Here is a 14,887-nt window from a genome sequence, read left to right on the forward strand (position 1 = left end):
AATTTAGTCTACAGACATCTCAAACATGAGAAATAGCATAAATAGTTAGGGAGTGGGGGCATGGTTGTACAACTGAATGTATGAGTTTTTGAGTTTTCTGTGGGAAGCCTCTAGCAAAAGTGAATTCAAAGCTGTCATAAACATATTTCATGACATAGATGAAAAATAAAGACTGTGGTAGGAAAAAAATACTGAGATGGTCCAAACAAGCCTGGTATTTTTTTTAAGGAGTGGGACTAATGAAAAAAAGTAGTAAAGAAAGAGGTCCAAGGGCAGTGTTTTGCAGTGCTTTAAAATGGTGTTTTGAACTTGATTTATAATAACTGGAAATCAAGGAGCTGAGAAGGAAGGACATGAAAAGAGAAGAATAATCAAAATGTCCATTGAAACAAAGGGAGTAAGAAAGCTGCAAGACAAAAAAAATCATTGATACAGCTGAGGCAGCAGATGACTAATGTATGAACTCTGAGAAAAGGAATAAAGAAAAGGCTGAATTTTTAAAGTTTTTAGACCTAGTTTTCTGGTAGCATCTAAATAAGCGTAGTTGAATATTTCAGTTGACTTTCCATTAAATGATTTACTAACTTGTAAATATCATACATCATTTTTTATAAATTTAGCTTTTCCACAGTTTAGTAAGAAGAGTTTTTCTTGCAAGTTCCTAATGCAACCTGCTTGTTACTGCTTCTTGCAACCTCACAGTTCATGCAGGTTACTCCATCCTGTACTTGGCTTCAATGGAGATTCCTTACTGGCCTGACACGTCTTCGTGAATTGCTTGCTCCTCCCTCCGTCTGTGGTTGCCTACATTCTTATTAGGTAAGAAAAAACAGAACAAGACGCTTTGCTTACTGCTTTTCTTTTTACACAACACAAGTTATGTCTTGCATTCTGAGAGGAGTTTTTGCTCAGTGGCTTTTAGATAATTTTTCCAATTATGTAACAACTATATCCACTGTATCAAGGATCATATTTTTCAATTACTGATATGTTGTATTTTAGATACTTTATTAGGACTAATCATGAAGCAGGTGCTAGGTGCTGAGCTAATATGAAAGGAAAGTGTGGGCCTTGTCCCAGTGAATTTCAAGCTTGTTGAGTGTTGTCACACGTTCAGCCATTCTGGCCTGTAGAACTGTTAACATTGCATTTTAAGCATTGTTAGTGTTCTAAAACATCGCCTTCTCCAAACTGGACATTTTAATGAATATGCTTTAGCACCCCGAAACTGGAGAGATTGCTTGGGTTCCCTGATGGTGTTTTTAAACAAAAATCTAATTTCTAAGTGATAGAAGAGAGGAAAGTGAGGCTTAGATCATATCAGTATCAGCTCAGATAGTCTGTATGGGAGTTGTTCCCGATGCCCACAGCTTTTTGTGTAGAGCATTCAGCATTAGTTTTCTTACATTGTCGAACTTTAGGCAGCTAACTTGCATGTATGAGGTAGGTGTCTAGGTTCTTCATACTCTCAACAAAGAGAGAGAGGTGCTTCTCTTCTTCATCCTCTGGAAGTTCCACTTTCACATAAGGCCTCCTAACCCAGAGACCTAAGGGAAAAGACTGTATCAGTGTCCCACTTGGCAGCTGCACTGCTGTCCCTACACAGGGGTGTGGATATTCAGAGTCTCAGTAGTGAACAATTAGATTTCTTTATTAAGCATCTCACTGAATCTGGAGGGATCACCCACAGCTGTAACCACAGCTATGCTTAGGAATCAGGGTTATTGGAGAGGAGGACAGCAGGGAAAGATCAGCTTGTAGTTCGCACAGAAATAGAGTTCTTGTTGGAGAGGGACAGAACAGGACCCCAACTGTAAATGAAAGCCCTGTCCTCACTAGGCTACAGTCCAGTTAAAAAAAAAAAAAAAAAAAAAAAAAAAAAAGGCTCAGTGCAATTGTCTGGGAACCTCAGTTATTAGGCAATTTTAATATAGCTGTAACTAGCTTCCTTTAAGCCAGACCTTGGGTAAGGCCTTAGAAATGCTCAGCTGTGCCATGTGGCTTGTAACAAATATCACAAAGTATTGATTTATTCTATAACTGCTCCCTGCCATGTGTTATGTAAATAACAAGGTTTGATAGAGTGTGTGGTTCTTCGTGCTGTAACGCATAGGTCTTGCAGAGGTCTCCAGTCAAAAGATGAAAAGCCAAGTGCCTCTAGTTGTCCTCAGGATGTGTGCATGACACTGCAGCTGCACACACATGCATGAAGCCCTTCCCTTCTGAGTGCATTTTATGATGATTTTAATGTTTTATCTGGTTCTGATCTGGGCGTGTATAATCTTCTAATTACATAACTTTGAATTTTCTCAGCTTGTCTCCATGTTTAACACTGTTAATAATTTTCCACTGGAAAAACTAAATTCATGGTGCTTTCAGTGCATATGCTCATATCTATACAGATTTAACCTAGAAAAATACATGCAGTCTGAAAACACGCCTAATTGTACTCCAGTTGTAGGTTACAGAGCAGCCTCGTTCTGTTTTCCCACAGCCAAGAGAAGGCCTCAAGGCCAAAATGTCACCTCAGATTTCTTTTGATCTCAACTTATATTTTATTAACCCTTTTAACTTCACTGAGTGTGTGCAAGGAAACATGTATATTCCCTTTCATATAAAACCAGCATTGTCCTTACATCTTGTGTGCAAATGTATGGACAGTTTCTCATACAAAGGATTATTTAGATGTAATCTATATGCCTTGTGAGTTACAGATAAGAAGGGGTGGGCAGCATTTATGCTGCAATGTTTATGATTTATTCCCCTTTTATTTTCTCTCTTTAACTCCATCCAAAATATTTCTGGGAGTCTTAGTGAAATATAATACTTGAAGCCTTTAATGGCACCTTTTCATCTCACAATTGCAGAGTGCTTTTCAGGGCTTAATTAAATTTTACAGCACGTCTCTCAGGTGAGTAAAATTTGAATGCATCCATTCCTGTTTGTGAGGAAACTGAGGCAAGGAGTGGTAATTAACTAAAGGCCATGCACCGAATAATATGTCAGAGTGAGAATTATGGGGTCCAGGAGATCTGATTAGTTTTGTATAAATCCAGCATGATTTGGTTCTCAAAGATTTCATCAAAAAGACAAAAAAATGATGGCCTCCTTGTCTAACAGAGGAGCCAAATGGCTTCTCCAGACTCATCCTTCTCTAGGCTTCGTGATGACTGTCTGGTTTATGCCACGGTCTGCTTTCAGGGCCTCTCAGATGTTTGGACATGCCGGATGTTTGCTCGGTCCTCCAAACATGGTCAGAAGAAAACAAGTAGACGGTTGCATTCTACCTCAGTTTCTTTCTCAGCACATGGTATAAGTCATCTTCCCTTTCCACTGGCAGTCTTGTTAGGGTGGGATCTGAATGCATCCATCAACTCCCAAAGCCTTGGTGTTCTACAGTACAAACTCCATAATACTAGCTGCAAAAAGCGTGGGCTCCCTGCCTAGTCCCTGCCAGTGACAAAGGGGGAGCCTCTCATCCCTCTCTTTGTTGAAAAGTACTGAAAGTGGTCTGTCCTCTTCTGCTGTTTGGCAGATGGAAGAAAGCTGCTGGAAGGAAAGTGTTCATTTACTCCACGCATTTTTCTTCCCAAGATGTTTTATAGATTCAGTCATCAGCACCCAGTAACCAAACACAGCTACTGGTGATAGTGCAGGAGAGGCCATAAAGCATCGTCCTGGAGTAGGGTGGGAGGATATACTTTCTGAGACTTCAATGATCAGGGATTGAAAATCTTACCTGCTTCCACCAGAGCCTGCCTGTGACAGGCCTGTGGCTCAATGAGTGTGTCTCGTAGGCTCCCCGCTTTGTGCTCCTGTCAGCAGAAGGGACAGTATCATCCAGCCTGGCTGGCAGGCCTGGAACTGAAGTACCTTGGAATTTAAGAAGTGAGGTACAGTCACTTATTTTAAAGTATGTGAAACAGGTGAAACAAGTACCTGAGAGACTGCACGAATGCAGTGTGTGGGCTGGGAGTGCCCTTGCCTTTGCACTGGCCATCATGGTGAGAAAAGGTCTCCAGTTGTGAGTCAGACTCATAACAAACAAAGCGGTAGCTTTAATGAGTTAAGAAATCAATCTTTGGAAAATCAGTGGTGCAAATTAACTTATGACTCTCTCATCAGACAAGCCAGAGTTTGAGTGATGTCCCTTTGTTGCAAGAAACAGGTCTCAGACCTGGAGGAAGGAGAGAGGAGCCTCCTGCTGTTGAATGCAGTCCTCCACTGCCCAGCTCTGCCGGATCCTCAGCTCGCACCAAGCAGGCACTGGGCTGTGCTGTTAACCTGTCTGGGCTTTCCAGAGCCTCAGCAGGATTTAGCAGTCACGATGTCCCACTCCAGTCCCTCCAGGTAGGCTGTGTAATGTGGTAACACAGTATGTTATCCGTGTGCTGTAACAAAGTCAGTCAGTAGCCACTAGCCAAGTATAACAGACGCAGAGAGGTTTTCTACTTCCAGCACTGTCAGCCTGGTCTCTTAAAAAGTACTTGCTTGAAAGCAAAATGGCTCCTCCTAGTCCTGCAAAGGCCGATCTTCTGTTGCTATTTTATGAAACCTGCACAGCATAGTTTGAATCTTTATCGGGATAATATAATTGGAGTGCATATGAGGCCATGCAATTGCTGAACAGTGTTTGCCACTTGCTGTTGATCCTCTTTCTGTTACCTTTCTTTTCTCCTTCACACTGACCTCTCCTAGTAGTGAAGTCAGCAGCTGTGGCCACGTGCACAGGACATACTTTGACAGCAGCAGGACTCAGCTGACAGACTCTGGAATGAATTATTCCAGCAGCGTCATCTGGGTTTATAGCTGGCTCTTCTATAATTGTGTTGAAGGCCTAGGTTTTTGTCTCCTTTTCATCTTCTTTCCACTACACCAGCATTGCAAAGGGACCTTAAAGTATGTGTAGGAAAACTGGCCTTGGGGACAGGCTTTACCTCAGGGTTAGAAACCCAGCTTTTTTTAATTTACAAGTGCTTGGTTGTGTGTAAATCTGTTTCGCTGCCTGAACTTAACATCAAAGTATCTGAGCTGTGCTGTGCTTGAGAGCAAGAGTGCATGTTTGTCATTGCATAAGCAAAGCAGAACTACCTTAGGGAATATGGAGACAAAGACCTGAACATGGCACACCTTAGAGGATTTGCTACTAATTTCAATGACAGAAGGCTTTTAGCATTCCTCTAGATGAATACCACTGCAGTAAACACCATTTTGAAACTCATTTTTGTTTGAGGCTATTTCACAAAGGTGCTTAAACTCCTTTGAAACCTCTTTGTGGGGCTCCAAGTAACAACTTGGGAGACTGAAGCCTCCAGGGAAGGAGCAGAGAAAGTGCCCAGGAGCCTAATTCATGTCTTACAGAGCACAGACTGCTCCTGTTGACCGGACTGCCTGAAGTCCTCTGCCATCAGGAGAGTACTGGCAAGAGGTAGTGTGCACCAGGACAAATTCCTGCCAATCCTATGCTGAGTAAAGCAAGAGGAATTGTCCGTGAACAGAGAGAGCACCCTCAACATCAGGATTCATTCCAGCACTTTGGTGAGAATAATTCCAGAGGGGTATTTAGTGTTTAGTTTTCAGGAGGATTAGCTGCATCTTTCGTTTGTCCTTTGGAGATTATTTTTGCTCTGTAAAAAGGATTTAAGAAATGGCAAACCAATGCACAGGCACATACAAAAAGAAGAAAACACAAGGTTATGAAAAGAAAAGAGATTATATCTGTTTTATTGAATGATCCTAGAATACAGTAACAAGGGGACAGTTGCCTGCTTAATCATCTCACTCTTACAAGTGGAAAAGATGCTTGACAACAGAATGCACTGATACGAATGTAAGAGTTGGTGAAGGGAAAAAAAAAAACTAAGGAACAAAATAAGCATAAAATGTAAACAAAATTCTGCTAGGAGTATTTGTAGTGACAGATGCTTTGGTAGATAGGGCCAAAAAATAAATTCCTTTCTCCTAAAGGGAAATAGGTGGAAGTCCATCAAATAAACTTTGTCCTAGCATATTTTATTTTTGCATGGAGGAAAAGGAAAAGATCTTTTTTGATGTGGGCTTTTTTTTTTTCCCCTTCTGCTGTTTTTTCCCTTTCTGCCATACCAGAAAAAAAAATTATGGAAGATAAGCCAGGCAAAAGAAGAAAAAAAAGAAAAAGAAGGGGGGTGGGGAGGAAAAAAAAAAAAGGTTACTCTGAGTATCAGAGAGGGGGCTAATTGTCAAGGTTATATCTCCAAAGATGATTGATGTGAGGCTGGGTTTTTCTGTCAGCCTGTCACAAAGCAGGAATGTTTAATGTTCTCATTATTGGTTACGCTGTTGTGTATATTTCTCTGTCAGCACTGCGGACCCATCTGAACTGCCAAGGCACTTCAAAGCCCTGCAGGTCATTTATCATCCTCCTGACGCTGCGAATGTTCAGCCTCAGCTGAGTGCCAGGGATTTGTTATGACTTGAGAGCCAGCTGACAGACAGGTCTGCTGCAAAAAGGATTCCTTTTTGTCACACTGCGAAAACATCAATGTTCCTATAATGGCCTACAACTGTCAAAGGGGACTGCCACCTGACAGTTGTGTGGTCTCACTAATTTGCAGCCCGGTGACTTGTTTCCTTGAGTTTAGATTCAGTTACGGTGTCACATGCAAACAGGTCACCATCTGTCGTCCTGTGCCAGGGGGCACATGGTAGGGGGCGGAGAGGGAGGGAGCGAGGCAGAGACAAGGAAAAGATGAAGTGGCAAACTTGGGGGGGAGGGAGATGCAAAGGGAAAATAAAAATGGCTATGCAAATCAAAGCCATGTCTTTATTTCAGATTCCTGTTTCCTGAACGTTCCTAGCCTAACACAATGTGAATCTCTGAAAGTTGTGATGAAAATCAAGGCAGGGAAAGAAAGGACCTTGCAAACAGCCAGAGCTAGTGAGAGAGAGGGGGAGAGAGAGAAATATCAGGGCTTTGTTTCCTTTCCCAGGCCATGACATGATTAATCGTTTTCTTCTGATCTAATTTTGGAACATGAAAAACAGCACATTTGTCTTGAAGAAAAATGATGTGCCGTACTGTGCAGATGGAAATTTCGAGCAATGAAAAAGATTAAAGTGAAATTCCACTCCTTAGACCTAATCATGAGTTGTAGATTATTCTGTCGTTCTAACCAGATGGTAGGCTTGATTCCACAACCCCCTTCTTATATTAATGAATACTAGACTGTTATATTTGACTTAGGTAAGTGAAATGTCTATCAAGCCTAATGGACTGCCAGCCAGCATAACACATGTTGTACCACTGAGGGTCCTTGCTGCATTTTTCATGTTTTATACTAATGTAGAACATTTTGTTTCCTACTGTTTTCCATCATTGTCACTGTTTGCTAAATATTTTCACATGTAGGGGGAAAAAAGTAAAAAACTTGTGTCCAGAGCTAATTTCCTCACGTTGGTCGCAGCTATAATTCTACAAGTAAAACAGTCACCCGAAGCAATGCATACAAGAACTCAATAGTAACTTGATTAAGTTCCCAGTCAACAAGACTGCACTAGGCTGTATGTTAACAAACCTAATTATAGGCAGCATGGTGATAAATTGTGCAGGGTGCGTGTAGCACATCTCTGAGGTCATGTCTAGAAAAGAAGTTTTCCCCCGGGGGACAGGGATGGGGTGTCATTTCTAAATAAAGTAAACACAGGTTCACTGATGTTTCCCATTGGGTTACCTTCCGCTTTCTGACAAATGTTATTCTAGCAGGGGTGTCCCAGGCGATCCTCATGGGAACAGAAGAGTGAAGGAAGGAAGGAATGGGAGGCTGGGGGATTCTCTTTAACCTTTCCAACCGTGCAGTCCTATGACTGTCAAGTAATTTCTACCAAGTCTGGGCTCGCTAGAGTCATGGGTATGGATAATCATACGTTAGGATGGATGCCACCACTTGTGCTCAGAAAGCCTGTTATCATTTTAAGCATTTAGCTGAACAAAATAATACTTGTCATGTGTGCTGAATGTGAGAGTGGATTGGGCTCTCTTCCCTGCACATAAAGTAAAAGGTATAAATCTTTGGTTTCTCCTTCAAAAAGCGACACTTGGGCAGTTGTTGCATCCCGCCTGTGTGTGAGTGCCTGGAGCCAGGGAGAATGCCACCAGGTAGAGGAAGCATGCGTGCACAGACCTAATTTTAGACATTGAAAGAATCAACAGGATGCGTGGATCAAGTTACTCTTTGCCTAGGACAGAACAAGTCCAGAAACATGAGTAAGCAGGCAAGAGTTGTCCAAATCTGGACTTACTAAAGTGTGATAGATACAGTAAAGCTATAAATGTGAGAGCCAGTTAGGCTGAACAAATCCTGATAAAGAAAAGTAAGGCACCAAAGTGCACCTCCTAATCAAGTAACTAGGATATTTCCATCTGAAGAGGAATATCTTTTTGATGGAATGCATTTAAAGCTTACATCATTGCTTTAATGACTTTGTTCTCAGTTTATTAAAATTGTTTCGTAAAGTTAAAATCCTGAACTCCCCAGGGCACTCCCCCCTCAGCAGAACTACCATTAATGTTGCTGCTGAGTAAGGACTTTGGGCTTGCACCATAGAATAAGCTCTGAATAGCTCTCCAGCATGAGTGCCTTGCATTTGGGATCCGCACTGTTGACAGTTTTTCCTTTTTCTCTTATACCTAAATTTTTTTGAAAGGATAAGGTGAGGATGTTTTGAGCAGAATGCGTTTTTTTCTCGGTGTGTATATTGCCCACGCTGAAAGCAAACAAATTGGAAGGTTTAAATTAATATGCCTCAAAGCATTTTTCTTTGTAATTAATGTTAATTTAAAAATTTTTTTTTGTATTTGTACTGATTGGATCTGTCCAAGAATACAAGCTAAAATACCAAGACTCTTTCATCACATTTCTGTTACAGCTGGATTAGACTCTGTTTTAACAACCCTTTAAGCTTGCTCTCAAGGGATTAAAATTTTTCATCGATGAGAATTCCTATGCAAAATGTTGTATGACAATTTTTTTCCAATTAATTTATACTCCCACTACCCTGTGTTTACTGAGAACACTACAGAGGAGCAAGTTACCCCTTTAAATTATCTGTGCAGATTACCAGTCTGTGGAGTTCGTATCCTCTGGGGAAAACTGGCTTCTTGCAGTGTTGCTTCTCTACGCAGGGTGTGTGGAGCTGAGCTGGCAGTGAAGGGAAAGTAATTTGTTCCTGACAAGGGCCAGTAGCAGACTATTTCTTCACTGGAAGAAAGTGACAATCAAGCAGGAAATCGTGACTGCAGTTCCTTATTTGAACTGATCCTTCTTAGGAGCTGGTAGACATATCTTAACTTAGCCTTTAGCTTGTTTTCCTCAGTCTCACGGTTTTGCTTTCTGTGAAATGTGAAGGACCTTGAATTCCTGCAGTGTTTATAGTTTGGCCTATGGAATTCACGGCCCACTCAGTGTTGCCGCTTTACACTTTTATTGTGAAAGTAGCACAGGAAAGGCTGACATGGGTCTTTCTCTGTTAGGATTTCCCGGGGATGACTGCAGCTTTAAGAGAGGACTTCGACCCACTGGAGAAGAGGGTAACACATAGGAAAGGGAGAGCAAACTGTCTTCTGTTGTTGATTTTTTACTAAACCAACTGATTTACAAATGCAAGGGTGGATGGTGACTGTGCTGTAGCTATCTGCCACCTTGTCTTTCTGGAAGAGCGCATACAGCCTACCTGATCTGCCATGGGCTGCTGCTTTGCTGTAAGTTTGACCGATGGCAAATGATGGGACCAGGAAATAAAGGTCTGCTCTCAGCACTCAGTAACACTACCAAGGAGGGCAGGACCTTGACCACATGGAACATCTATCCAGGTTTGGAAAAGGTTACCTACAACAGACTCAAAGTTGTTTATCAGTTTCCGCATGTCTAACCTCCATCTGAGTGCTCAGAATTGGAGTGCTTGTACTTAGGTTTCAAATCAGTATGCCCTGGTAAGCCTCATGGCTCCAAATCAGCATGACGTTAACTTTCTGAAAGCAAGAATATGTGGCTTCTAGAATTTCTTGAGAAGATTGCCTATGCATGCGATGGATCCCCTTCTAAAGAAATCATCTGCAGAAGGCTCTTGCATACTAGCTTTATGCACCTCCTTGGCTGCCTGCCTTCTTTTGGAGAAGAAGACTCTATTCACTCCTCTGACCTGAGGCTCAGTTCATCAGATTCCAAAGCCATCCCTGCCTGGGCAAAGTGACTATCTCTGGTGGGGCCGGGGGCTAGGAAGGAAGGAAGGAGCACACTCCTATCTGAACTGCAAACCTATCGCTTACAATAGTTTTCATGAGGGGTGACAAGTCTCTTATTTCTTCAGAATGTTTATTTCCATTTTACACGTGCTCCCAACTTCCCTCCCTCCTTGCACTTTTCTTGCTTTTGTACCCTGTAACTTTCATCAGTTTGTTTCTTTCCTTTCAGATGTGCTTAAGGCGCAGCAAGAGTTGATACAATCTAATACAAACTTCCCTGTTTGCTATATCATAAAATGTAGTGCCTGGTGTGTTCATTCCCCTCCTGTCATCAAGTGCCAGCTACAGCAGTGCTTAATACCTCCAGGTTCTTCCTGCTGTCATTTTCACTTCCCCCGGAGGACTAAACATTTAAAAACCAAGAAATCCTAACTGAGATCCTAAGTAACACTTGAACCACGCTGATCTTGGGTAAACAGTTCCCAGAGTGTTACCATTCCTGATGTTGAAAGAGCAGATCAGTGAAAGAAAAGAATGTGCGTACAGATTCTTGGTAATCAGACGGCCAGCTAATTTCTCAATATTGAAAGATTCCTTTTGAAGCCATTAATTTTATTTACATTTCAACTGACACACAAGCTAATGAGCCTACCACTTACTCATGAAAGACTTACCCAATTTTTAATAGGAGCTAATGGTTTAAGGCTTAATTTGATGAAAACAATAAGAAATGTAAAACTGGGCTTGTTTTTTGTCCATTTTGTATATCTTTATATTTTTAAGCTTTACCTCATTAAACTGCTTTTTTCAGTTTAGCAGTAGACAATTAAGAGGAAAAACTGCCCTGCACCTTCTTGGCAGAACTGCATTTGCCACACCAGGTGCCTGTATGAGAAGTGATGTCAGGTACTGAAGAAACACCTGATCTCCTGTTGGCTAGAAGCCCGCCTTTCTGCATAACAGTGGGTGTACATTTTTTATTGAAAGGTATAACCTAGGTCGTCAGTAATCACCAGCATCTCTTGCTTAAACAGGGCTTTAGACTCTCATCTCCCCCCAAAGTATAGGTTGGGTTGTGTCAGGGTCCTGCTGGGCTTTAGTGGCCCTGACCAGGCTCACCTGTGACCACCACCCACAGCCCCTGCCTGCAGGTCCAGGAGCCCCATTTTGGGCCAGCTTTGGGCACCCCGTTGTTCCCTAAGCCATATTGTAGAGGTTCCTGTGCCATTTGTCTGCTGCCCAGGCTTATGGGCTGGTTTTCACCATGGGTGGACTCCAGACCTGCCCTGCAAGGTTGCCTTTACCTTCTGCCCCTGTCCTGGTTAGGCTTCCTGGGTGGATCCTGCACTTTCCAATTTACCTCACCTTGTCTGGGATGATCAATAGACCCTATCACAACATCGAGCCCAGCCCCATTCGGACGATGTGGGGCTGCACATGGGTTACCCTCATTTCCTAGCTCATTCTGCCTCTGGAGAAGCCCTGCTTTTGCTGCTCCCTGACAGGGGGCCGTTTTAGTATTTAACATTAATGAGCATGCTACACAGCAGGAGAGCTCCCAGCCAGCCTTGGCTTTTTTTTTTTTTTTTCCTCCCAGGGTCTGGCCCCTCCACAGTCCCCTCATGTGTTCCCTGCTCAAGAGAAAGGGGGTCTGCTTGAACATCTTGCTGCTATTTGCACTACCACACATGGTAAAACTCTGCTCAAGGCTCTTGCAGCAAAGTTGAAGGCTCCTCCTCAGGCCCATGAGTATGGGCTGTCAAGGGACTGGGAACAAGTCCATTGCTGATTCTACTTGTTTTTGCACCTGCATAAGCAGTTATTGCTTCAAAATGTAATAGTTTTGTTTAGGCACAGAGCACTTTGACCTGCTGTGTGAATTTGTGCACATTCAGAAAGGCCTCCCTGTCTCCATTTGTCAGTGGAAGGGGTAGAGTTTCCCTGGTGCAGTGCCAAATTTATATAGAATTTGAAATTTCCTTCAATACAAGATGCAGTGTTCTGTAATCCTCAAGGACAGCCTAATGTCTTTGGGGATATAGATACGTATAAATACCCTGGCATCTGAGAAAACAGTACTTCTAAATGAAACAGTTGAGCGTATAGCTTGTATTCCGCTTCCTGCTGTTGTTTATTGTTTTTCAGAAGCATACATTCATGGTAAATAAAATCTCAGAAAATTTGACAGAAGGAGACTTGAAGAAAGGCTTCACTGTTACTGGTAACTAGCTAACTTAGGCTGACGATAGCAGATGACTGGTGAAATACTGACACTGTCTTAATCCTGCCTCTTCCTCTTTCAGGGGTGTTGGTCCTGAGAGCCAACTTAGCGAATGGTTTTGCCACATTGCTAAAATTAATCTCCAGATTGATGTAAAATTAATCACAGAATTCTACCTTTAGAGAATAATAGCCATTGGAAATAAGGAAACCTTGCTTGCCCCTATCCTTTGTCATGAATGTTAATAAAAGACTAACTCTAACCCAGGTTCGTGTCAAGGGTAAGGAAATATAGGTCAGAACTGTGATTTATATGCTCAACTATTGGATTTAAACACCAACTTCCCGTTAATCTCAATGACAATTTAGTTAAATCCTCATATCCTTTCAAAAATATGCCAGTGTTCTCCTACTAATTTTGTCACGTTCCTACATAGTGACAGATTTTGTAAAACTACTTTCATAAATGAACAGATCCAGAAGTGTCACGCTGATGAATGCCAGTAAAAAAAAAAAAAAAAGGAGAACCTGATTAGATTTCCTGTGGTAGAAACATATTATCAAACAAATTAAAGTTTTTGAAATGCAACACCCCAGAAGAAATACAGTAGGTTGAAAATTCCCATAATGAGAAATCCATGAGCCTAAATATTTGGTGTTTCTGATTTGCTCACTTCCTCAGGTTAATGTTTCTTCAACATGTTTCCAATTCTGTTTTTCAGCTGAATTGGTAGTTGTATTTTCAAAGGTGATGATTTGCAAATGATGATTTCCAGCCTACTGTATTCTGTGTAAGGCAGAATGTCCATCAAGATGCCTGTAGGTGACATTAGTAGTGCAATCATTCAAAATGCAGCCTGACAGCATTTCAATCAATTCACTTTTCAACACTAGACATCAAATATACATTGCAAACCCAGCACCTGCTCTGCTTATAGTGTGACATCAAATAAGTTAGCCCCAGGTCCTAAAACAGAGTCTGTCTCTCTTGAACTGCCAGATTAAGAAGTGACTTTGGCAATGATACTCTTGGAGATTAACACTCTACCAAACCTGGCTCTCGAGCTACAATACAATCTAATCCCCTTACTCCTTACGTGTTGCTCTCTGAGCACAGACCACAGGAGCTCTGTCTGCTAGATGAGTCTGCCAGAGTCCAGGTCTTAGCATTGTACTGTAGAGGTTCACATTGATAGCAAAGGTGAGAGCAGAATGGCAGCCTCACATTTACAAAAATTTGCCCCAGCTCTGAGCTGCCTGGGAGCAGCTCCCTCCCTGTGGCAACAGATGCATTGCAGTACCCCAGAAGGCCCCTTGGGAGGCTGGATTTTGTAGCTGCTCATGCAGTTTGGGTGGGGGTATCGAGACCCACCTTTGAACAGAGGGCGAAGCATGAGGGTTTCGCCCACCTCTTGTCACGCGGCCCTTGAGAGGAAGAGGTGCGGCTACTGCCACCACAGCGGGTGTCCCTGTGCCCTCCGCCGGGGCAGGGGAGCAGTGCTGTACTACCATAGTCCCACTCACAGCAAGCCTGCCCAAGGGCTTCCTCGCCTGTGGAGCCAGCCCCCTGCCACAGCAGGGACACCACAGCCCACCTGAGAGGAAGGACACACCTCAGCGCCATGGGGGAATCCCAAAGGGGATTTTCATTCGGAAAGATTGTTACTGTGGACATATCAGAGTCCTGTCCCTTCTGGTGTTCTGAAGTGGTGGCTCCAAGGAATAAGAGGGAGTTGTGGGCCCTGCTAAGAGTTGAGGGCTGCTGCTTTTCAGCCTGGAACCTGCTGCGTTGATGGGGTTGGAACGCACAGACCTATGGCTGAGAGGGACCGCTGAGGTTAGTTCTGAAGGTACCTTCCCTAGGGGCCTGGTCCTGTGAGTTAAGATCTCAAACGTTTGAACCATGCACTGAGCAAGAAAAAAGATCAAGCAAGGGTGTGAAGGAGGGTTTTGATGCTGTTTTTGTTTTTGATTTTTTCCTGTTTTGGAGGAAGGTTGCCCTGTGATGTTCTGTCCCAGTGAGATACCTGAGTCCTGAGTTCTAGCCTCTATCTGGAGACAAGCCCAGAAGATCAGAGCAAGAGCATCTTTAGTGTGGTTCTTGACTGCCTAAGGCCAAACACGGACAAAAGAGTATAATTAATTCCAGAAGTTTCTGTGAAGGGCTGTGACTAGACAGGCTTATTCTGTTTGTTTTTCATGTCTTTTGTGGAGTTTTCACCATGGAGGCATGACTCCTCAGGAAGCATTCTGTTTCAGAGGATTCCCAAACAGAAAAAAAGATGGAGTTTCTCCTTTTCCAGTGTCATTTACAGCTTCTAATGGTGGTAAAGGAACAAGAAGCTGGTTGTGAGAGCCTGTTCTTTGCTTGTGGCCTGCAATAGAGGTGGTTTTATTTGTTGTTGTTATTTTTGTTTTCTCTTTTGCTGGGGACCAGAATAGGTTAGC

General features: G+C 42.6%; 1 protein-coding gene and 1 long non-coding RNA gene across 3 annotated transcripts in view; one reads left to right on the forward strand and one right to left on the reverse strand.

Annotated features, from left to right (window-relative positions):
• LOC310902274 (uncharacterized protein) overlaps positions 1-14,887 on the forward strand; it is a 214,940-nt gene that overhangs the window by 191,069 nt on the left and 8,984 nt on the right. For both annotated transcript variants that reach the window (XM_083843531.1, XM_083843530.1), the window contains one exon: positions 703-4,350. The gene's annotated coding sequence lies outside the window, so the exon portion shown is untranslated. The remainder of the gene's footprint in view (positions 1-702; positions 4,351-14,887) is intronic.
• The window catches only part of LOC310902277, a 78,457-nt gene that overhangs the window by 5,176 nt on the left and 58,394 nt on the right, over positions 1-14,887 (reverse strand). The window contains exon 3 of the long non-coding RNA XR_014586606.1: positions 1,407-3,873. This is a non-coding gene — a long non-coding RNA (uncharacterized lncRNA). The remainder of the gene's footprint in view (positions 1-1,406; positions 3,874-14,887) is intronic.

The sequence above is a fragment of the Anser anser genome (genome assembly GCF_964211835.1).
Source record: "Anser anser genome assembly, chromosome: 7".
NCBI lineage: Eukaryota > Metazoa > Chordata > Aves > Anseriformes > Anatidae > Anser > Anser anser.